Here is a 25,177-nt window from a genome sequence, read left to right as displayed (position 1 = left end):
GTCTATTACACTCTGCTACTGTCTCTTACACTCTCTTACACTCTGCTGCTGTCTATTACACTCTGCTACTGTCTCTTACACTCTGCTATTGTCTCTTACACTCTGCTACTGTCTATAACACTCTCTTACACTCTGTTACTGTCTATTACACTCTGCTACTGTCTCTTACACTCTCTTACACTATGTTACACTCTGCTACAGTCTATTACACTCTGCTACTGTCTCTTACTCTCTGCTATTGTCTCTTACACTCTGCTACTGTCTATAACACTCTCTTACACTCTGTTACTGTCTATTACACTCTGCTACTGTCTCTTACACTCTCTTACACTCTGCTGCTGTCTATTACACTCTGCTACTGTCTCTTACACTCTGCTATTGTCTCTTACACTCTGCTACTGTCTATAACACTCTCTTACACTCTGTTACTGTCTATTACACTCTGCTACTGTCTCTTACACTCTCTTACACTCTGCTGCTGTCTATTACACTCTGCTACTGTCTCTTACACTCTGCTATTGTCTCTTACACTCTGCTACTGTCTATAACACTCTCTTACACTCTGTTACTGTCTCTTACACTCTGTTACACTCTCTTACACTCTGCTGCTGTCTCTTACACTCTGTTACTGTCTCTTACACTCTGTTACTGTCTCTTACACTCTCTTACACTCTCCTACACTCTGCTACTGTCTCTTACACCCTCTTACACTCTGTTACTGTCTCTTACACTCTGTTACTGTCTCTTAAACTCTGCTACTGTCTATAACACTCTCTTACACTCTGTTAATGTCTATTACACTCTGCTACTGTCTCTTACACTCTCTTACACTGTTACACTCTGCTACAGTCTATTACACTCTGCTACTGTCTCTTACACTCTGCTATTGTCTCTTACACTCTGCTACTGTCTATAACACTCTCTTACACTCTGTTACTGTCTATTACACTCTGCTACTGTCTCTTACACTCTCTTACACTCTGCTGCTGTCTATTACACTCTGCTACTGTCTCTTACACTCTGCTATTGTCTCTTACACTCTGCTACTGTCTATAACACTCTCTTACACTCTGTTACTGTCTATTACACTCTGCTACAGTCTCTTACACTCTCTTACACTATGTTACACTCTGCTCCAGTCTATTACACTCTGCTATTGTCTCTTACACTCTGCTACTGTCTATAACACTCTCTTACACTCTGTTACTGTCTATTACACTCTGCGACTGTCTCTTCAACTCTCTTACACTCTTCTGCTGTCTCTTACACTCTGTTACTGTCTCTTACACTATGTTACACTCTCTTACACTCTGTAACTGTCTCTTACACTCTCTTACACTCTGTTACTGTCTCCTATACTCTGTTACTGTCTCCTATACTCTGTTACACTCTCTTACACTCTGCTGCTGTCTCTTACACTCTGTTACTGTCTCTTACACTCTGTTACTGTCTCTTACACTCTCTTACACTCTCTTACACTCTGCTACTGTCTCTTACACCCTCTTACACTCTTACTGTCTCTTACACTCTGTTACTGTCTCTTAAACTCTGCTACTGTCTATAACACTCTCTTACACTCTATTACTGTCTATTACACTCTGCTACTGTCTCTTACACTCTGCTATTGTCCCTTACACTCTGCTACTGTCTATAACACTCTCTTACACTCTCTTACACTCTGCTACTGTCTCTTACACTCTGTTACTGTCTCTTACACTCTCCTACACTATGTTACTGTCTCTTACACTCTCTTACACTCTGTTACACTCTCTTACACTCTGTAACTGTCTCTTACACTCTCTTACACTCTGCTACTGTCTATAACACTCTCTTACACTCTGTTACTGTCTATTACACTCTGCTACTGTCTCTTACACTCTCTTACACTATGTTACACTCTGCTACAGTCTATTACACTCTGCTACTGTCTCTTACACTCTGCTATTGTCTCTTACACTCTGCTACTGTCTATAACACTCTCTTACACTCTGTTACTGTCTATTACACTCTGCTACTGTCTCTTACACTCTCTTACACTCTGCTGCTGTCTATTACACTCTGCTACTGTCTCTTACACTCTGCTATTGTCTCTTACACTCTGCTACTGTCTATAACACTCTCTTACACTCTGTTACTGTCTATTACACTCTGCTACAGTCTCTTACACTGTCTTACACTATGCTACACTCTGCTCCAGTCTATTACACTCTGCTATTGTCTCTTACACTCTGCTACTGTCTATAACACTCTCTTACACTCTGTTACTGTCTATTACACTCTGCTATTGTCTCTTACACTCTCTTACACTCTGTTACAGTCTATTACACTCTGCTACTGTCTCTTACACTCTGTTACACTCTGTTACAGTCTATTACACTCGGCTACTGTCTCTTACACTCTGCTATTGTCTCTTGCACTCTGCTACTGTCTATAACACTCTCTTACACTCTGTTACTGTCTATTACACTCTGCTATTGTCTCTTACACTCTCTTACACTCTGTTACAGTCTATTACACTCTGCTACTGTCTCTTACACTCTATTACACTCTGTTACTGTCTATTACACTCTGCTACTGTCTCTTACACTCTCTTACACTATGTTACACTCTCTTACACTCTGCTGCTGTCTCTTACACTCTGTTACTGTCTCTTACACTCCGTTACTGTCTCTTACACTCTCCTACACTCTGTTACTGTCTCTTACACTCTGTTACACTCTCTTACTGTCTCTTACACTCTGTTACACTCTCTTACACGCTGTTACACTCTCTTACACTCTGTTACTGTCTCTTACACTCTTACACTCTGCTACTGTCTCTTACACTCTGCTACTGTCTCTTACACTCTGCTACTCTCTCTTTCACTTTGCTTCTGTCTCTTACACACTGCTACTGTCTCTTACGCTCTGTTACTGTCTCTTACACTCTACTACACTCTCGTATACTCTGTTACTGTCTCTTACACTCTGTTACTGTCTCTTACACTCTGTTACTGTCTCGTACACTCTGTTACTGTCTCTTACACTCTGTTACACTCTCTTACTGTCTCTTACACTCTCTTACACTCTGCTGCTGTCTCTTACACTCTGTTACTGTCTCTTACACTCTGTTACTGTCTATTACACTCTCCTACACTCTCCTACACTCTTCTACTGTCTCTTACACCCCCTTACACTCTGTTACTGTCTCTTACACTCCCTTACACTCTGTTACACTCTCTTACATGCTGTTACACTCTCTTACACGCTGTTACACCCTCTTACACACTGTTACTGTCTCTTACACTCTCTTACACTCTGCTACTATCTCTTACACTCTGTTACTGTCTCTTACACTCTGCTACTGTCTCTTTCACTCTGCTACTGTCTCTTACACTCTGCTACTATCTCTTACGCTCTGTTACAGTCTCTTACACTCTACTACACTCTCATACACTCTGTTACTGTCTCTTACACTATGTTACTGTCTCTTACACTCTGTTACTGTCTCTTACACTCTGCTATTGTCTCTTACACTCTGCTACTGTCTATAACACTGTCTTACACTCTGTTACTGTCTATTACACTCTGCTACTGTCTCTTTCACTCTCTTACACTATGTTACACTCTCTTACACTCTGCTGCTGTCTCTTACACTCTGTTACTGTCTCTTACACTCTGTTACTGTCTCTTACACTCTCCTACACTCTGTTACTGTCTCCTACACTCTCTTACACTCTGTTACACTCTCTTACACGCTGTTACACTCTACTACACTCTGTTAATTTCTCTTACACTCTCTTACACTCTGCTACTGTCTCTTACACTCTGCTACTCTCTCTTTCACTCTGTTTCTGTCTCTTACACTCTGCTTCTGTCTCTTATGCTCTGTTACTGTCTCTTATGCTCTGTTACTGTCTCTTACACTCTACTACACTCTCGTACACTCTGTTACTGTCTCTTACACTCTGTTACACTCTCTTACACTCTGTTACTGTCTCTTACACTCTGCTGCTGTCTCTTACACTCTGTTACTGTCTCTTACACTCTCTTACACTCTCCTACACTCTGCTACTGTCTCTTACACCCTCTTACACTCTTACTGTCTCTTACACTCTGTTACTGTCTCTTAAACTCTGCTACTGTCTATAACACTCTCTTACACTCTATTACTGTCTATTACACTCTGCTACTGTCTCTTACGCTCTCTTACACTATTTTACACTCTGCTACAGTCTATTACACTCTGCTACTGTCTCTTACACTCTGCTATTGTCCCTTACACTCTGCTACTGTCTATAACACTCTCTTACACTCTCTTACACTCTGCTACTGTCTCTTACACTCTGTTACTGTCTCTTACACTCTCCTACACTATGTTACTGTCTCTTACACTCTCTTACACTCTGTTACACTCTCTTACACTCTGTAACTGTCTCTTACACTCTCTTACACTCTGCTACTGTCTATAACACTCTCTTACACTCTGTTACTGTCTATTACACTCTGCTACTGTCTCTTACACTCTCTTACACTATGTTACACTCTGCTACTGTCTCTTACACTCTGCTATTGTCTCTTACACTCTGCTACTGTCTATAACACTCTCTTACACTCTGTTACTGTCTATTACACTCTGCTACTGTCTCTTACACTCTCTTACACTCTGCTGCTGTCTATTACACTCTGCTACTGTCTCTTACACTCTCTTACACTCTGCTGCTGTCTCTTACACTCTGTTACTGTCTCTTACACTCTGTTACACTCTCTTACACTCTCTTACACTCTGTAACTGTCTCTTACACTCTCTTACACTCTGTTACTGTCTCCTATACTCTGTTACACTTTCTTACACTCCACTACTGTCTCATACACTCTTTTACTGTCTCTTACACAGGTTTACGAGGTCTACGCGAAGAGATCCCCAAAGACGTTCACAGTATACTGAGATCATTCAGGACTATGTGATCCTAGAGGACGGTATATGCCATGTGACACTCTCTTACACTCTACTACACTCTACTACTGTCTCTTTCACTCTGCTACTGTCTCTTACACTCTGTTACTGTCTTTTACACTCTGTTACTGTCTCTTACACTCTGCTACTGTATCTTACACTCTGCTACTGTCTATAACACTCTCTTACACTCTGTTACTGTCTATTACACTCTGCTACTGTCTCTTACACTCTCTTACACTATGTTACACTCTCTTACACTCTGCTGCTGACTCTTACACTCTGTTACTGTCTCTGACACTCTCCTACACTCTGTTACTGTCTATTACACTCTGCTACTGTCTCTTTCACTCTCTTACACTATGTTACACTCTCTTACACTCTGCTGCTGTCTCTTACACTCTGCTGCTGTCTCTTACACTCTGTTACTGTCTCTTACACTCTGTTACTGTCTCTTACACTCTACTACACTCTGTTACTGTCTCTTACACTCTCTTACACTCTGTTACACTCTCTTACATGCTGTTACACTCTCTTACACTCTGTTACTGTCTCTTACACTCTCTTACACTCTGCTACTGTCTCTTACACTCTGCTACTGTCTCTTACACTCTGCTACTCTCTCTTTCACTCTGCTTCTGTCTCTTACTCTCTGCTACTGTCTCTTACGCTATGTTACTGTCTCTTACACTCTGTTACACTCTCTTACACTCTGCTGCTGTCTCTTACACTCTGTTACTGTCTCTTACACTCTTACTGTCTCTTACACTCTCTTACACTCTCCTACACTCTGCTACTGTCTCTTACACCCTCTTACACTCTGTTACTGTCTCTTACACTCTGTTACTGTCTCTTACACTCTCCTACACTATGTTACTGTCTCTTACACTCTCTTACACTCTGTTACACTCTTTTACACTCTGTAACTGTCTCTTACACTCTCTTACACTCTGCTACTGTCTATAACACTCTCTTACACTCTGTTACTGTCTATTACACTCTGCTACTGTCTCTTACACTCTCTTACACTATGTTACACTCTGCTACAGTCTATTACACTCTGCTACTGTCTCTTACACTCTGCTATTGTCTCTTACACTCTGATACTGTCTATAACACTCTCTTACACTCTGTTACTGTCTATTACACTCTGCTACTGTCTCTTACACTCTCTTACACTCTGCTGCTGTCTATTAAACTCTGCTACTGTCTCTTACACTCTGCTATTGTCTATAACACTCTGCTACTGTCTATAACACTCTCTTACACTCTGTTACTGTCTATTACACTCCGCTACTGTCTCTTACACTCTCTTACACTCTGTTACACTCTGTTACAGTCTATTACACTCTGCTACTGTCTCTTACACTCTGCTATTGTCTCTTGCACTCTGCTACTGTCTATAACACTCTCTTACACTCTGTTACTGTCTATTACACTCTGCTATTGTCTCTTACACTCTCTTACACTCTGTTACACTCTGCTACAGTCTATTACACTCTGCTACTGTCTCTTACACTCTGCTACTGTCTCTTACACTCTATTACACTCTGTTACTGTCTATTACACTCTGCTACTGTCTCTTACACTCTCTTACACTATGTTACACTCTCTAACACTCTGCTGCTGTCTCTTACACTCTGCTGCTGTCTCTTACACTCTGTTACTGTCTCTTACACTCCGTTACTGTCTCTTACACTCTCCTACACTCTGTTACTGTCTCTTACACTCTGTTACACTCTCTTACTGTCTCTTACACTCTGTTACACTCTCTTACACGCTGTTACACTCTCTTACACTCTGTTACTGTCTCTTACACTCTTACACTCTGCTACTGTCTCTTACACTCTGCTACTGTCTCTTACACTCTGCTACTCTCTCTTTCACTTTGCTTCTGTCTCTTACACACTGCTACTGTCTCTTACGCTGTGTTACTGTCTCTTACACTCTACTACACTCTCGTATACTCTGTTACTGTCTCTTACACTCTGTTACTGTCTCGTACACTCTGTTACTGTCTCGTACACTCTGTTACTGTCTCTTACACTCTGTTACACTCTCTTACACTCTGTTACTGTCTCTTACACTCTTACACTCTGCTGCTGTCTCTTACACTCTGTTACTGTCTCTTACACTCTGTTACTGTATATTACACTCTGCTACTGTCTCTTACACTCTGCTATTGTCTCTTGCACTCTGCTACTGTCTATAACACTCTCTTACACTCTGTTACTGTCTATTACACTCTGCTATTGTCTCTTACACTTTCTTACACTCTGTTACACTCTGCTACAGTCTATTACACTCTGCTACTGTCTCTTACACTCTGCTATTGTCTCTTACACTCTGCTACTGTCTCTTACACTCTATTACACTCTGTTACTGTCTATTACACTCTGCTACTATCTCTTTCACTCTCTTACACTATGTTACACACTCTTACACTCTGCTGCTGTCTCTTACACTCTGTTACTGTCTCTTACACTCTGTTACTGTCTCTTATACTCTCTTACACTCTGTTATACTCTCTTACATGCTGTTACACTCTCTTACACTCTGTTACTGTCTATTACACTCTCTTATACTCTGCTACTGTCTCTTACTCTCTGCTACTGTCTCTTACACTCTGCTACTCTCTCTTTCACTCTGCTTCTGTCTCTTACACTCTGCTACTGTCTCTTACGCTCTGTTACTGTCTCTTACACTCTGTTACACTCTCTTACACTCTGCTGCTGTCTCTTACACTCTGTTACTGTCTCTTACACTCTGTTACTGTCTCTTACACTCTCTTACACTCTCCTACACTCTGCTACTGTCTCTTAGACCCTCCTACACTCTGCTACTGTCTCTTACACCCTCTTACACTCTGCTACTGTCTCTTACACTCTGCTATTGTCTCTTACACTCTGCTACTGTCTATAACACTCTCTTACACTCTGTTACTGTCTATTACACTCTGCTACAGTCTCTTACACTCTCTTACACTATGTTACACTCTGCTCCAGTCTATTACACTCTGCTATTGTCTCTTACACTCTGCTACTGTCTATAACACTCTCTTACACTCTGTTACTGTCTATTACACTCTGCGACTGTCTCTTCAACTCTCTTACACTCTTCTGCTGTCTCTTACACTCTGTTACTGTCTCTTACACTATGTTACACTCTCTTACACTCTGTAACTGTCTCTTACACTCTCTTACACTCTGTTACTGTCTCCTATACTCTGTTACTGTCTCCTATACTCTGTTACACTCTCTTACACTCTGCTGCTGTCTCTTACACTCTGTTACTGTCTCTTACACTCTGTTACTGTCTCTTACACTCTCTTACACTCTCTTACACTCTGCTACTGTCTCTTACACCCTCTTACACTCTTACTGTCTCTTACACTCTGTTACTGTCTCTTAAACTCTGCTACTGTCTATAACACTCTCTTACACTCTATTACTGTCTATTACACTCTGCTACTGTCTCTTACACTCTCTTACACTATTTTACACTCTGCTACAGTCTATTACACTCTGCTACTGTCTCTTTCACTCTGCTACTGTCTCTTACACTCTGCTACTATCTCTTACGCTCTGTTACTGTATCTTACACTATGTTACTGTATCTTACACTATGTTACTGTCTCGTACACTCTGTTACTGTCTCTTACACTCTGTTACTGTCTCCTATACTCTGTTACTGTCTCTTACACCCTGTTACACTCTCTTACACTCTGCTACTGTCTCTTACACTCTACTACACTCTCGTACACTCTGTTACTGTCTATTACACTCTCTTACACTCTACTGCTGTCTCTTACACTCTGTTACTGTCTCTTACACTCTGTTACTGTCTCTTACACTCCTATCTCTTACACTCTACTACACTCTACTACTGTCTCTTTCACTCTGCTACTGTCTCTTTCACTCTGTTACTGTCTCTTACACTCTGTTACTGTCTCTTACACTCTGCTACTGTCTATAACACTCTCTTACACTATGTTACACTCTGCTACTGTCTCTTACACTCTGCTATTGTCTCTTACACTCTGCTACTGTCTCTTACACTCTATTACACTCTGTTACTGTCTATTACACTCTGCTACTGTCTCTTACACTCTCTTACACTATGTTACACTCTCTTACACTCTGCTGCTGTCTCTTACACTCTGTTACTGTCTCTTACACTCTGTTACTGTCTCTTACACTCTCCTACACTCTGTTACTGTCTCTTACACTCTCTTACACTCTCTTACTGTCTCTTACACTCTGTTACACTCTCTTACACGCTGTTACACTCTCTTACACTCTGTTACTGTCTCTTACACTCTCTTACACTCTGCTACTGTCTCTTACACTCTGCTACTGTCTATTACACTCTGCTACTCTCTCTTTCACTTTGCTTCTGTCTCTTACACACTGCTACTGTCTCTTACGCTCTGTTACTGTCTCTTACACTCTACTACACTCTCGTATACTCTGTTACTGTCTCTTACACTCTGTTACTGTCTCTTACACTCTGTTACACTCTCTTACACTCTGTTACTGTCTCTTACACTCTCTTACACTCTGCTGCTGTCTCTTACACTCTGTTACTGTCTCTTACACTCTGTTACTGTCTATTACACTCTCTTACACTCTCCTACACTCTCCTACACTCTTCTACTGTCTCTTACACCCCCTTACACTCTGTTACTGTCTCTTACACTCCCTTACACTCTGTTACACTCTCTTACATGCTGTTACACTCTCTTACACGCTGTTACACCCTCTTACACACTGTTACTGTCTCTTACACTCTCTTACACTCTGCTACTATCTCTTACACTCTGTTACTGTCTCTTACACTCTGCTACTGTCTCTTACACTCTACTACTGTCTCTTTCACTCTGCTACTGTCTCTTACACTCTGCTACTATCTCTTACGCTCTGTTACTGTCTCTTACACTCTACTACACTCTCATACACTCTGTTACTGTATCTTACACTCTGTTACTGTCTCTTACACTCTATTACTGTCTCTTACACTCTGCTATTGTCTCTTACACTCTGCTACTGTCTATAACACTGTCTTACACTCTATTACTGTCTATTACACTCTGCTACTGTCTCTTTCACTCTCTTACACTATGTTACACTCTCTTACACTCTGCTGCTGTCTCTTACACTCTGTTACTGTCTCTTACACTCTGTTACTGTCTCTTACACTCTCCTACACTCTGTTACTGTCTCCTACACTCTCTTACACTCTGTTACACTCTCTTACACGCTGTTACACTCTACTACACTCTGTTAATTTCTCTTACACTCTCTTACACTCTGCTACTGTCTCTTACACTCTGCTACTCTCTCTTTCACTCTGTTTCTGTCTCTTACACTCTGCTTCTGTCTCTTATGCTCTGTTACTGTCTCTTATGCTCTGTTACTGTCTCTTACACTCTACTACACTCTCGTACACTCTGTTACTGTCTCTTAAACTCTGTTACACTCTCTTACACTCTGTTACACTCTGTTACACTCTCTTACACTCTGTAACTGTCTCTTACACTCTCTTACACTCTGTTACTGTCTCCTATACTCTGTTACACTTTCTTACACTCCACTACTGTCTCATATACTCTTTTACTGTCTCTTACACAGGTTTACGAGGTCTACGCGAAGAGATCCCCAAAGACGTTCACAGTATACTGAGATCATTCAGGACTATGTGATCCTAGAGGACGGTATATGCCATGTGACACTCTCTTACACTCTACTACACTCTACTACTGTCTCTTTCACTCTGCTACTGTCTCTTACACTCTGTTACTGTCTTTTACACTCTGTTACTGTCTCTTACACTCTGCTACTGTATCTTACACTCTGCTATTGTCTCTTACACTCTGTTACTGTCTATTACACTCTGCTACTGTCTCTTACACTCTCTTACACTATGTTACACTCTCTTACACTCTGCTGCTGACTCTTACACTCTGTTACTGTCTCTGACACTCTCCTACACTCTGTTACTGTCTATTACACTCTGCTACTGTCTCTTTCACTCTCTTACACTATGTTACACTCTCTTACACTCTGCTGCTGTCTCTTACACTCTGTTACTGTCTCTTACACTCTGTTACTGTCTCTTACACTCTACTACACTCTGTTACTGTCTCTTACACTCTCTACACTCTGTTACACTCTCTTACATGCTGTTACACTCTATTACACTCTGTTACTGTCTATTACACTCTCTTACACTCTGCTACTGTCTCTTACTCTCTGCTACTGTCTCTTACACTCTGCTACTCTCTCTTTCACTCTGCTTCTGTCTCTTACACTCTGCTACTGTCTCTTACGCTCTGTTACTGTCTCTTACACTCTGTTACACTCTCTTACACTCTGCTGCTGTCTCTTACACTCTGTTACTGTCTCTTACACTCTGTTACTGTCTCTTACACTCTCTTACACTCTCCTACACTCTGCTACTGTCTCTTACACCCTCTTACACTCTGTTACTGTCTCTTACACTCTGTTACTGTCTCTTACACTCTCCTACACTATGTTACTGTCTCTTACACTCTCTTACACTCTGTTACACTCTTTTACACTCTGTAACTGTCTCTTACACTCTCTTACACTCTGCTACTGTCTATAACACTCTCTTACACTCTGTTACTGTCTATTACACTCTGCTACTGTATCTTACACTCTCTTACACTATGTTACACTCTGCTACAGTCTATTACACTCTGCTACTGTCTCTTACACTCTGCTATTGTCTCTTACACTCTGCTACTGTCTCTTACACTCTGCTACTGTCTATAACACTCTCTTACACTCTGTTACTGTCTATTACACTCTGCTACTGTCTCTTACACTCTCTTACACTGTTACACTCTGCTACAGTCTATTACACTCTGCTACTGTCTCTTACACTCTGCTATTGTCTCTTACACTCTCTTACACTCTGCTACTGTCTCTTACACCCTCTTACACTCTGTTACTGTCTCTTACACTCTCTTACACTCTGTTACACTCTCTTACACGCTGTTACACTCTCTTACACGCTGTTACACCCTCTTACACACTGTTACTGTCTCTTACACTCTCCTACACTCTGCTACTGTCTCTTACACTCTGTTACTGTTTCTTACACTCTGCTACTGTCTCTAACACTCTGCTACTGTCTCTTTCACTCTGCTACTGTCTCTTACACTCTGCTACTATCTCTTACGCTCTGTTACTGTGTCTTACACTGTACTACACTGTCATACACTCTGTTACTGTATCTTACACTATGTTACTGTATCTTACACTATGTTACTGTCTCGTACACTCTGTTACTGTCTCTTACACTCTGTTACTGTCTCCTATACTCTGTTACTGTCTCTTACACCCTGTTACACTCTCTTACACTCTGCTACTGTCTCTTACACTCTACTACACTCTCGTACACTCTGTTACTGTCTATTACACTCTCTTACACTCTGCTGCTGTCTCTTACACTCTGTTACTGTCTCTTACACTCTGTTACTGTCTCTTACACTCCTATCTCTTACACTCTACTACACTCTACTACTGTCTCTTTCACTCTGCTACTGTCTCTTTCACTCTGTTACTGTCTCTTACACTCTGTTACTGTCTCTTACACTCTGCTACTGTCTATAACACTCTCTTACACTATGTTACACTCTGCTACTGTCTCTTACACTCTGCTATTGTCTCTTACACTCTGCTACTGTCTCTTACACTCTATTACACTCTGTTACTGTCTATTACACTCTGCTACTGTCTCTTACACTCTCTTACACTATGTTACACTCTCTTACACTCTGCTGCTGTCTCTTACACTCTGTTACTGTCTCTTACACTCTGTTACTGTCTCTTACACTCTCCTACACTCTGTTACTGTCTCTTACACTCTCTTACACTCTCTTACTGTCTCTTACACTCTGTTACACTCTCTTACACGCTGTTACACTCTCTTACACTCTGTTACTGTCTCTTACACTCTCTTACACTCTGCTACTGTCTCTTACACTCTGCTACTGTCTATTACACTCTGCTACTCTCTCTTTCACTTTGCTTCTGTCTCTTACACACTGCTACTGTCTCTTACGCTCTGTTACTGTCTCTTACACTCTACTACACTCTCGTATACTCTGTTACTGTCTCTTACACTCTGTTACTGTCTCTTACACTCTGTTACACTCTCTTACACTCTGTTACTGTCTCTTACACTCTCTTACACTCTGCTGCTGTCTCTTACACTCTGTTACTGTCTCTTACACTCTGTTACTGTCTATTACACTCTCTTACACTCTCCTACACTCTCCTACACTCTTCTACTGTCTCTTACACCCCCTTACACTCTGTTACTGTCTCTTACACTCCCTTACACTCTGTTACACTCTCTTACATGCTGTTACACTCTCTTACACGCTGTTACACCCTCTTACACACTGTTACTGTCTCTTACACTCTCTTACACTCTGCTACTATCTCTTACACTCTGTTACTGTCTCTTACACTCTGCTACTGTCTCTTACACTCTACTACTGTCTCTTTCACTCTGCTACTGTCTCTTACACTCTGCTACTATCTCTTACGCTCTGTTACTGTCTCTTACACTCTACTACACTCTCATACACTCTGTTACTGTATCTTACACTCTGTTACTGTCTCTTACACTCTGTTACTGTCTCTTACACTCTGCTATTGTCTCTTACACTCTGCTACTGTCTATAACACTGTCTTACACTCTGTTACTGTCTATTACACTCTGCTACTGTCTCTTTCACTCTCTTACACTGTTACACTCTCTTACACTCTGCTGCTGTCTCTTACACTCTGTTACTGTCTCTTACACTCTGTTACTGTCTCTTACACTCTCCTACACTCTGTTACTGTCTCCTACACTCTCTTACACTCTGTTACACTCTCTTACACGCTGTTACACTCTACTACACTCTGTTAATTTCTCTTACACTCTCTTACACTCTGCTACTGTCTCTTACACTCTGCTACTCTCTCTTTCACTCTGTTTCTGTCTCTTACACTCTGCTTCTGTCTCTTATGCTCTGTTACTGTCTCTTATGCTCTGTTACTGTCTCTTACACTCTACTACACTCTCGTACACTCTGTTACTGTCTCTTAAACTCTGTTACACTCTCTTACACTCTGTTACTGTCTCTTACACTCTGCTGCTGTCTCTTACACTCTGTTACTGTCTCTTACACTCTCTTACACTCTCCTACACTCTGCTACTGTCTCTTACACCCTCTTACACTCTTACTGTCTCTTACACTCTGTTACTGTCTCTTAAACTCTGCTACTGTCTATAACACTCTCTTACACTCTATTACTGTCTATTACACTCTGCTACTGTCTCTTACACTCTCTTACACTATTTTACACTCTGCTACAGTCTATTACACTCTGCTACTGTCTCTTACACTCTGCTATTGTCCCTTACACTCTGCTACTGTCTATAACACTCTCTTACACTCTCTTACTGTCTCTTACACTCTGTTACTGTCTCTTACACTCTCCTACACTATGTTACTGTCTCTTACACTCTCTTACACTCTGTTACACTCTCTTACACTCTGTAACTGTCTCTTACACTCTCTTACACTCTGCTACTGTCTATAACACTCTCTTACACTCTGTTACTGTCTATTACACTCTGCTACTGTCTCTTACACTCTCTTACACTATGTTACACTCTGCTACAGTCTATTACACTCTGCTACTGTCTCTTACACTCTGCTATTGTCTCTTACACTCTGCTACTGTCTATAACACTCTCTTACACTCTGTTACTGTCTATTACACTCTGCTACTGTCTCTTACACTCTCTTACACTCTGCTGCTGTCTATTACACTCTGCTACTGTCTCTTACACTCTGCTATTGTCTATAACACTCTGCTACTGTCTATAACACTCTCTTACACTCTGTTACTGTCTATTACACTCTGCTACTGTCTCTTACACTCTCTTACACTCTGCTGCTGTCTCTTACACTCTGTTACTGTCTCTTACACTCTGTTACACTCTCTTACACTCTCTTACACTCTCTTACACTCTGTAACTGTCTCTTACACTCTCTTACACTCTGTTACTGTCTCCTATACTCTGTTACACTTTCTTACACTCCACTACTGTCTCATATACTCTTTTACTGTCTCTTACACAGGTTTACGAGGTCTACGCGAAGAGATCCCCAAAGACGTTCACAGTATACTGAGATCATTCAGGACTATGTGATCCTAGAGGACGGTATATGCCATGTGACACTCTCTTACACTCTACTACACTCTACTACTGTCTCTTTCACTCTGCTACTGTCTCTTACACTCTGTTACTGTCTTTTACACTCTGTTACTGTCTCTTACACTCTGCTACTGTATCTTACACTCTGCTATTGTCTCTTACACTCTGTTACTGTCTATTACACTCTGCTACTGTCTCTTACACTCTCTTACACTATGTTACACTCTCTTACACTCTGCTGCTGACTCTTACACTCTGTTACTGTCTCTGACACTCTCCTACACTCTGTTACTGTCTATTACACTCTGCTACTGTCTCTTTCACTCTCTTACACTATGTTACACTCTCTTACACTCTGCTGCTGTCTCTTACACTCTGTTACTGTCTCTTACACTCTACTACACTCTGTTACTGTCTCTTACACTCTCTTACACTCTGTTACACTCTCTTACATGCTGTTACACTCTCTTACACTCTGTTACTGTCTCTTACACTCTCTTACACTCTGCTACTGTCTCTTACACTCTGCTACTGTCTCTTACACTCTGCTACTCTCTCTTTCACTCTGCTTCTGTCTCTTACACTCTGCTACTGTCTCTTACGCTCTGTTACTGTCTCTTACACTCTGTTACACTCTCTTACACTCTGCTGCTGTCTCTTACACTCTGTTACTGTCTCTTACACTCTTACTGTCTCTTACACTCTCTTACACTCTCCTACACTCTGCTACTGTCTCTTACACCCTCTTACACTCTGTTACTGTCTCTTACACTCTGTTACTGTCTCTTACACTCTCCTACACTATGTTACTGTCTCTTACACTCTGTTACACTCTCTTACACTCTGTAACTGTCTCTTACACTCTCTTACACTCTGCTACTGTCTATAACACTCTCTTACACTCTGTTACTGTCTATTACACTCTGCTACTGTCTCTTACACTCTCTTACACTATGTTACACTCTGCTACTGTCTCTTACACTCTGCTATTGTCTCTTACACTCTGCTACTGTCTATAACACTCTCTTACACTCTGTTACTGTCTATTACACTCTGCTACTGTCTCTTACACTCTCTTACACTCTGCTGCTGTCTATTACACTCTGCTACTGTCTCTTACACTCTGCTATTGTCTATAACACTCTGCTACTGTCTATAACACTCTCTTACACTCTGTTACTGTCTATTACACTCTGCTACTGTCTCTTACACTCTCTTACACTCTGCTGCTGTCTCTTACACTCTGTTACTGTCTCTTACACTCTGTTACACTCTCTTACACTCTCTTACACTCTGTAACTGTCTCTTACACTCTCTTACACTCTGTTACTGTCTCCTATACTCTGTTACACTTTCTTACACTCCACTACTGTCTCATATACTCTTTTACTGTCTCTTACACAGGTTTACGAGGTCTACGCGAAGAGATCCCCAAAGACGTTCACAGTATACTGAGATCATTCAGGACTATGTGATCCTAGAGGACGGTATATGCCATGTGACACTCTCTTACACTCTACTACACTCTACTACTGTCTCTTTCACTCTGCTACTGTCTCTTACACTCTGTTACTGTCTTTTACACTCTGTTACTGTCTCTTACACTCTGCTACTGTATCTTACACTCTGCTATTGTCTCTTACACTCTGCTACTGTCTATAACACTCTCTTACACTCTGTTACTGTCTATTACACTCTGCTACTGTCTCTTACACTCTCTTACACTATGTTACACTCTCTTACACTCTGCTGCTGACTCTTACACTCTGTTACTGTCTCTGACACTCTCCTACACTCTGTTACTGTCTATTACACTCTGCTACTGTCTCTTTCACTCTCTTACACTATGTTACACTCTCTTACACTCTGCTGCTGTCTCTTACACTCTGTTACTGTCTCTTACACTCTGTTACTGTCTCTTACACTCTCCTACACTCTGTTACTGTCTCTTACACTCTCTTACACTCTGTTACACTCTCTTACACGCTGTTACACTCTCCTACACTCTGTTACTGTCTATTACACTCTGCTACTGTCTCTTTCACTCTCTTACACTATGTTACACTCTCTTACACTCTGCTGCTGTCTCTTACACTCTGTTACTGTCTCTTACACTCTGTTACTGTCTCTTACACTCTCTTACACTCTGTTACCGTCTCCTATACTCTGTTACTGTCTCCTATGCTCTGTCACACTCTCTTACACTCCGCTACTGTCTCATATACTCTTTTACTGTCTCTTACACAGGTTTACGATGTCTACGCGAAGAGATCCCCAAAGACGTTCACAGTATACTGAGATCATTCAGGACTATGTGATCCTAGAGGACGGTATATGCCATGTGACACTCTGGTACACTCTACTACACTCTACTACTGCCTCTTTCACTCTGCTACTGTCTCTTACACTCTGTTACTGTCTCTTACACTCTGTTACTGTCTCTTACACTCTGTTACAGTCTCTTACACTCTTCTACTGTATCTTACACTCTGCTATTGTCTCTTACACTCTGCAACTGTCTATAACACTCTCTTACACTCTGTTACTGTCTATTACACTCTGCTACTGTCTCTTACACTCTCTTACACTCTGCTACACTCTATTACACTCTGCTACACTCTATTACACTCTGATATTGTCTCTTACACTCTGCTACTGTCTATAACACTCTCTTACACTCTGTTACTGTCTATTACACTCTGCTACTGTCTCTTACACTCTCTTACACTATGTTACACTCTGCTACAGTCTATTACACTCTGCTACTGTCTCTTACACTCTGTTACTGTCTCTTACACTGTGTTACACTCTCTTACACTCTGTAACTGTCTCTTACACTCTCTTACACTCTGTTACTGTCTCCTATACTCTGTTACTGTCTCCTATACTCTGTTACACTCTCTTACACTCTGCTGCTGTCTCTTACACTCTGTTACTGTCTCTTACACTCTGTTACTGTCTCTTACACTCTCTTACACTCTCTTACACTCTCCTACACTCTGCTACTGTCTCTTACACCCTCTTACACTCTGTTACTGTCTCTTACACTCTGTTACTGTCTCTTAAACTCTGCTACTGTCTATAACACTCTCTTACACTCTGTTACTGTCTATTACACTCTGCTACTGTCTCTTACACTCTCTTACACTCTCCTACACTCTGCTACTGTCTATAACACTCTCTTACACTCTGCTACTGTCTCTTACACTCTGCTATTGTCTCTTACACTCTGCTACTGTCTATAACACTCTCTTACACTCTGTTACTGTCTATTACACTCTGCTACTGTCTCTTACACTCTCTTACACTCTGCTGCTGTCTATTACACTCTGCTACTGTCTCTTACACTCTGCTATTGTCTATAACACTCTGCTACTGTCTATAACACTCTCTTACACTCTGTTACTGTCTATTACACTCTGCTACTGTCTCTTACACTCTCTTACACTCTGCTGCTGTCTCTTACACTCTGTTACTGTCTCTTACACTCTGTTACACTCTCTTACACTCTGTAACTGTCTCTTACACTCTCTTACACTCTGTTACTGTCTCCTATACTCTGTTACAATTTCTTACACTCCACTACTGTCTCATATACTCTTTTACTGTCTCTTACACAGGTTTACGAGGTCTACGCGAAGAGATCCCCAAAGACGTTCACAGTATACTGAGATCATTCAGGACTATGTGATCCTAGAGGACGGTATATGCCATGTGACACTCTCTTACACTCTACTACACTCTACTACTGTCTCTTTCACTCTGCTACTGTCTCTTACACTCTGTTACTGTCTTTTACACTCTGTTACTGTCTCTTACACTCTGCTACTGTATCTTACACTCTGCTATTGTCTCTTACACTCTGCTACAGTCTATAACACTCTTTTACACTATGTTACACTCTCTTACACTCTGCTGCTGACTCTTACACTCTGTTACTGTCTATTACACTCTGCTACTGTCTCTTACACTCTCTTACACTATGTTACACTCTCTTACACTCTGCTGCTGACTCTTACACTCTGTTACTGTCTCTGACACTCTCCTACACTCTGTTACTGTCTATTACACTCTGCTACTGTCTCTTCCACTCTCTTACACTATACTACACTCTCTTACACTCTGCTGCTGTCTCTTACACTCTGCTGCTGTCTCTTACACTCTGTTACTGTCTCTTACACTCTGTGACTGTCTCTTACACTCTCCTACACTCTGTTACTGTCTCTTACAATCTCTTACACTCTGTTACACTCTCTTACACGCTGTTACACTCTCCTACACTCTGTTACTGTCTATTACACTCTGCTACTGTCTCTTTCACTCTCTTACACTATGTTACACTCTCTTACACTCTGCTGCTGTCTCTTACACTCTGTTACTGTCTCTTACACTCTGTTACTGTCTCTTACACTCTCTTACACTCTGTTACCGTCTCCTATACTCTGTTACTGTCTCCTATGCTCTGTCACACTCTCTTACACTCCGCTACTGTCTCATATACTCTTTTACTGTCTCTTACACAGGTTTACGATGTCTACGCGAAGAGATCCCCAAAGACGTTCACAGTATACTGAGATCATTCAGGACTATGTGATCCTAGAGGACGGTATATGCCATGTGACACTCTGGTACACTCTACTACACTCTACTACTGCCTCTTTCACTCTGCTACTGTCTCTTACACTCTGTTACTGTCTCTTACACTTTGCTACTGTATCTTACACTCTGCTATTGTCTCTTACACTCTGCTACTGTCTATAACACTCTCTTACACTCTGTTACTGTCTATTACACTCTGCTACTGTCTCTTTCACTCTCTTACACTATGTTACACTCTCTTACACTCTGCTGCTGTCTCTTACACTCTGTTACTGTCTCTTACACTCTGTTACTGTCTCTTACACTCTGTTACTGTCTCTTACACTCTACTACACTCTGTTACTGTCTCTTACACTCTCTTACACTCTGTTACACTCTCTTACATGCTGTTACACTCTCTTACACTCTGTTACTGTCTCTTACACTCTCTTACACTCTGCTACTGTCTCTTACACTCTGCTACTCTCTCTTTCACTCTGTTTCTGTCTCTTTCACTCTGCTTCTGTCTCTTATGCTCTGTTACTGTCTCTTATGCTCTGTTACTGTCTCTTACACTCTACTACACTCTCGTACACTCTGTTACTGTCTCTTACACTCTGTTACTGTCTCTTACACTCTGCTGCTGTCTCTTACACTCTGTTGCTGTCTCTTACACTCTGTTACTGTCTCTTACACTCTCTTACACTCTCCTACACTCTGCTACTGTCTCTTACACCCTCTTACACTCTTACTGTCTCTTACACTCTGTTACTGTCTCTTAAACTCTGCTACTGTCTATAACACTCTCTTACACTCTATTACTGTCTATTACACTCTGCTACTGTCTCTTACACTCTCTTACACTATTTTACACTCTGCTACAGTCTATTACACTCTGCTACTGTCTCTTACACTCTGCTATTGTCCCTTACACTCTGCTACTGTCTATAACACTCTCTTACACTCTCTTACACTCTGCTACTGTCTCTTACACTCTGTTACTGTCTCTTACACTCTCATACACTATGTTACTGTCTCTTACACTCTCTTACACTCTGTTACACTCTCTTACACTCTGTAACTGTCTCTTACACTCTCTTACACTCTGCTACTGTCTATAACACTCTCTTTCACTCTGTTACTGTCTATTACACTCTGCTACTGTCTCTTACACTCTCTTACACTCTGCTGCTGTCTATTACACTCTGCTACTGTCTCTTACACTCTGCTATTGTCTCTTACACTCTGCTACTGTCTATAACACTCTCTTACACTCTGTTACTGTCTATTACACTCTGCTACAGTCTCTTACACTCTCTTACACTATGTTACACTCTGCTCCAGTCTATTACACTCTGCTATTGTCTCTTACACTCTGCTACTGTCTATAACACTCTCTTACACTCTGTTACTGTCTATTACACTCTGCGACTGTCTCTTCAACTCTCTTACACTCTTCTGCTGTCTCTTACACTCTGTTACTGTCTCTTACACTATGTTACACTCTCTTACACTCTGTAACTGTCTCTTACACTCTCTTACACTCTGTTACTGTCTCCTATACTCTGTTACTGTCTCCTATACTCTGTTACACTCTCTTACACTCTGCTGCTGTCTCTTACACTCTGTTACTGTCTCTTACACTCTGTTACTGTCTCTTACACTCTCTTACACTCTCCTACACTCTGCTACTGTCTATAACACTCTCTTACACTCTGTTACTGTCTATTACACTCTGCTACTGTCTCTTACACTCTCTTACACTATGTTACACTCTGCTACAGTCTATTACACTCTGCTACTGTCTCTTACACTCTGCTATTGTCTCTTACACTCTGCTACTGTCTATAACACTCTCTTACACTCTGTTACTGTCTATTACACTCTGCTACTGTCTCTTACACTCTCTTACACTCTGCTGCTGTCTATTACACTCTGCTACTGTCTCTTACACTCTGCTATTGTCTATAACACTCTGCTACTGTCTATAACACTCTCTTACACTCTGTTACTGTCTATTACACTCTGCTACTGTCTCTCACACTCTCTTACACTCTGCTGCTGTCTCTTACACTCTGTTACTGTCTCTTACACTCTGTTACACTCTCTTACACTCTCTTACACTCTGTAACTGTCTCTTACACTCTCTTACACTCTGTTACTGTCTCCTATACTCTGTTACACTTTCTTACACTCCACTACTGTCTCATATACTCTTTTACTGTCTCTTACACAGGTTTACGAGGTCTACGCGAAGAGATCCCCAAAGACGTTCACAGTATACTGAGATCATTCAGGACTATGTGATCCTAGAGGACGGTATATGCCATGTGACACTCTCTTACACTCTACTACACTCTACTACTGTCTCTTTCACTCTGCTACTGTCTCTTACACTCTGTTACTGTCTTTTACACTCTGTTACTGTCTCTTACACTCTGCTACTGTATCTTACACTCTGCTATTGTCTCTTACACTCTGCTACTGTCTATAACACTCTCTTACACTCTGTTACTGTCTATTACACTCTGCTACTGTCTCTTACACTCTCTTACACTATGTTACACTCTCTTACACTCTGCTGCTGACTCTTACACTCTGTTACTGTCTCTGACACTCTCCTACACTCTGTTACTGTCTATTACACTCTGCTACTGTCTCTTTCACTCTCTTACACTATGTTACACTCTCTTACACTCTGCTGCTGTCTCTTACACTCTGTTACTGTCTCTTACACTCTGTTACTGTCTCTTACACTCTGTTACTGTCTCTTACACTCTCCTACACTCTGTTACTGTCTCTTACACTCTCTTACACTCTGTTACACTCTCTTACACGCTGTTACACTCTCCTACACTCTGTTACTGTCTATTACACTCTGCTACTGTCTCTTTCACTCTCTTACACTATGTTACACTCTCTTACACTCTGCTGCTGTCTCTTACACTCTGTTACTGTCTCTTACACTCTGTTACTGTCTCTTACACTCTCTTACACTCTGTTACCGTCTCCTATACTCTGTTACTGTCTCCTATGCTCTGTCACACTCTCTTACACTCCGCTACTGTCTCATATACTCTTTTACTGTCTCTTACACAAGTTTACGATGTCTACGCGAAGAGATCCCCAAAGACGTTCACAGTATACTGAGATCATTCAGGACTATGTGATCCTAGAGGACGGTATATGCCATGTGACACTCTGGTACACTCTACTACACTCTACTACTGCCTCTTTCACTCTGCTACTGTCTCTTACACTCTGTTACTGTCTCTTACACTTTGCTACTGTATCTTACACTCTGCTATTGTCTCTTACACTCTGCTACTGTCTATAACACTCTCTTACACTCTGTTACTGTCTATTACACTCTGCTACTGTCTCTTTCACTCTCTTACACTCTGCTGCTGTCTCTTACACTCTGCTGCTGTCTCTTACACTCTGTTACTGTCTCTTACACTCTGTTACTGTCTCTTACACTCTACTACACTCTGTTACTGTCTCTTACACTCTCTTACACTCTGTTACACTCTCTTACATGCTGTTACACTCTCTTACACTCTGTTACTGTCTCTTACACTCTCTTACACTCTGTTACTGTCTTGTACACTCTGTTACTGTCTCTTACACTCTGCTACTGTATCTTACACTCTGCTATTGTCTCTTACACTCTGCTACTGTCTATAACACTCTCTTACACACTGTTACTGTCTATTACACTCTGCTACTGTCTCTTACACTCTCTTACACTATGTTACACTCTCTTACACTCTGCTGCTGTCTCTTACACTCTGTTACTGTCTCTTACACTCTGTTACTGTCTCTTACACTCTGTTACTGTCTCTTACACTCTCCTACACTCTGTTACTGTCTCTTACACTCTCTTACACTCTGTTACACTCTCTTACACGCTGTTACACTCTCCTACACTCTGTTACTGTCTATTACACTCTGCTACTGTCTCTTTCACTCTCTTACACTATGTTACACTCTCTTACACTCTGCTGCTGTCTCTTACACTCTCTTACACTCTGTTACTGTCTCCTATACTCTGTTACTGTCTCTTACACTATGTTACACTCTCTTACACTCTGTAACTGTCTCTTACACTCTCTTACACTCTGTTACTGTCTCCTATACTCTGTTACTGTCTCCTATACTCTGTTACACTCTCTTACACTCTGCTGCTGTCTCTTACACTCTGTTACTGTCTCTTACACTCTGTTACTGTCTCTTACACTCTGTTACTGTCTCTTACACTCTCTTACACTCTCTTACACTCTCCTACACTCTGCTACTGTCTCTTACACCCTCTTACACTCTGTTACTGTCTCTTAAACTCTGCTACTGTCTATAACACTCTCTTACACTCTGTTACTGTCTATTACACTCTGCTACTGTCTCTTACACTCTCTTACACTATGTTACACTCTGCTACAGTCTATTACACTCTGCTACTGTCTCTTACACTCTGCTATTGTCTCTTACACTCTGCTACTGTCTATAACACTCTCTTACACTCTGTTACTGTCTATTACACTCTGCTACTGTCTCTTACACTCTCTTACACTCTGCTGCTGTCTATTACACTCTGCTACTGTCTCTTACACTCTGCTATTGTCTATAACACTCTGCTACTGTCTATAACACTCTCTTACACTCTGTTACTGTCTATTACACTCTGCTACTGTCTCTTACACTCTCTTACACTCTGCTGCTGTCTCTTACACTCTGTTACTGTCTCTTACACTCTGTTACACTCTCTTACACTCTCTTACACTCTGTAACTGTCTCTTACACTCTCTTACACTCTGTTACTGTCTCCTATACTCTGTTACACTTTCTTACACTCCACTACTGTCTCATATACTCTTTTACTGTCTCTTACACAGGTTTACGAGGTCTACGCGAAGAGATCCCCAAAGACGTTCACAGTATACTGAGATCATTCAGGACTATGTGATCCTAGAGGACGGTATATGCCATGTGACACTCTCTTACACTCTACTACACTCTACTACTGTCTCTTTCACTCTGCTACTGTCTCTTACACTCTGTTACTGTCTTTTACACTCTGTTACTGTCTCTTACACTCTGCTACTGTATCTTACACTCTGCTATTGTCTCTTACACTCTGCTACTGTCTATAACACTCTCTTACACTCTGTTACTGTCTATTACACTCTGCTACTGTCTCTTACACTCTCTTACACTATGTTACACTCTCTTACACTCTGCTGCTGACTCTTACACTCTGTTACTGTCTCTGACACTCTCCTACACTCTGTTACTGTCTATTACACTCTGCTACTGTCTCTTTCACTCTCTTACACTATGTTACACTCTCTTACACTCTGCTGCTGTCTCTTACACTCTGTTACTGTCTCTTACACTCTGTTACTGTCTCTTACACTCT

The sequence above is a fragment of the Sceloporus occidentalis genome, unplaced genomic scaffold, assembly GCF_023333645.1.
Source record: "Sceloporus occidentalis isolate IW3139 unplaced genomic scaffold, rSceOcc1.0.p SCAF_29, whole genome shotgun sequence".
Taxonomy (NCBI): Eukaryota; Metazoa; Chordata; class Lepidosauria; order Squamata; family Phrynosomatidae; genus Sceloporus; species Sceloporus occidentalis.
Note: the sequence above shows the minus strand (reverse complement) of the source record.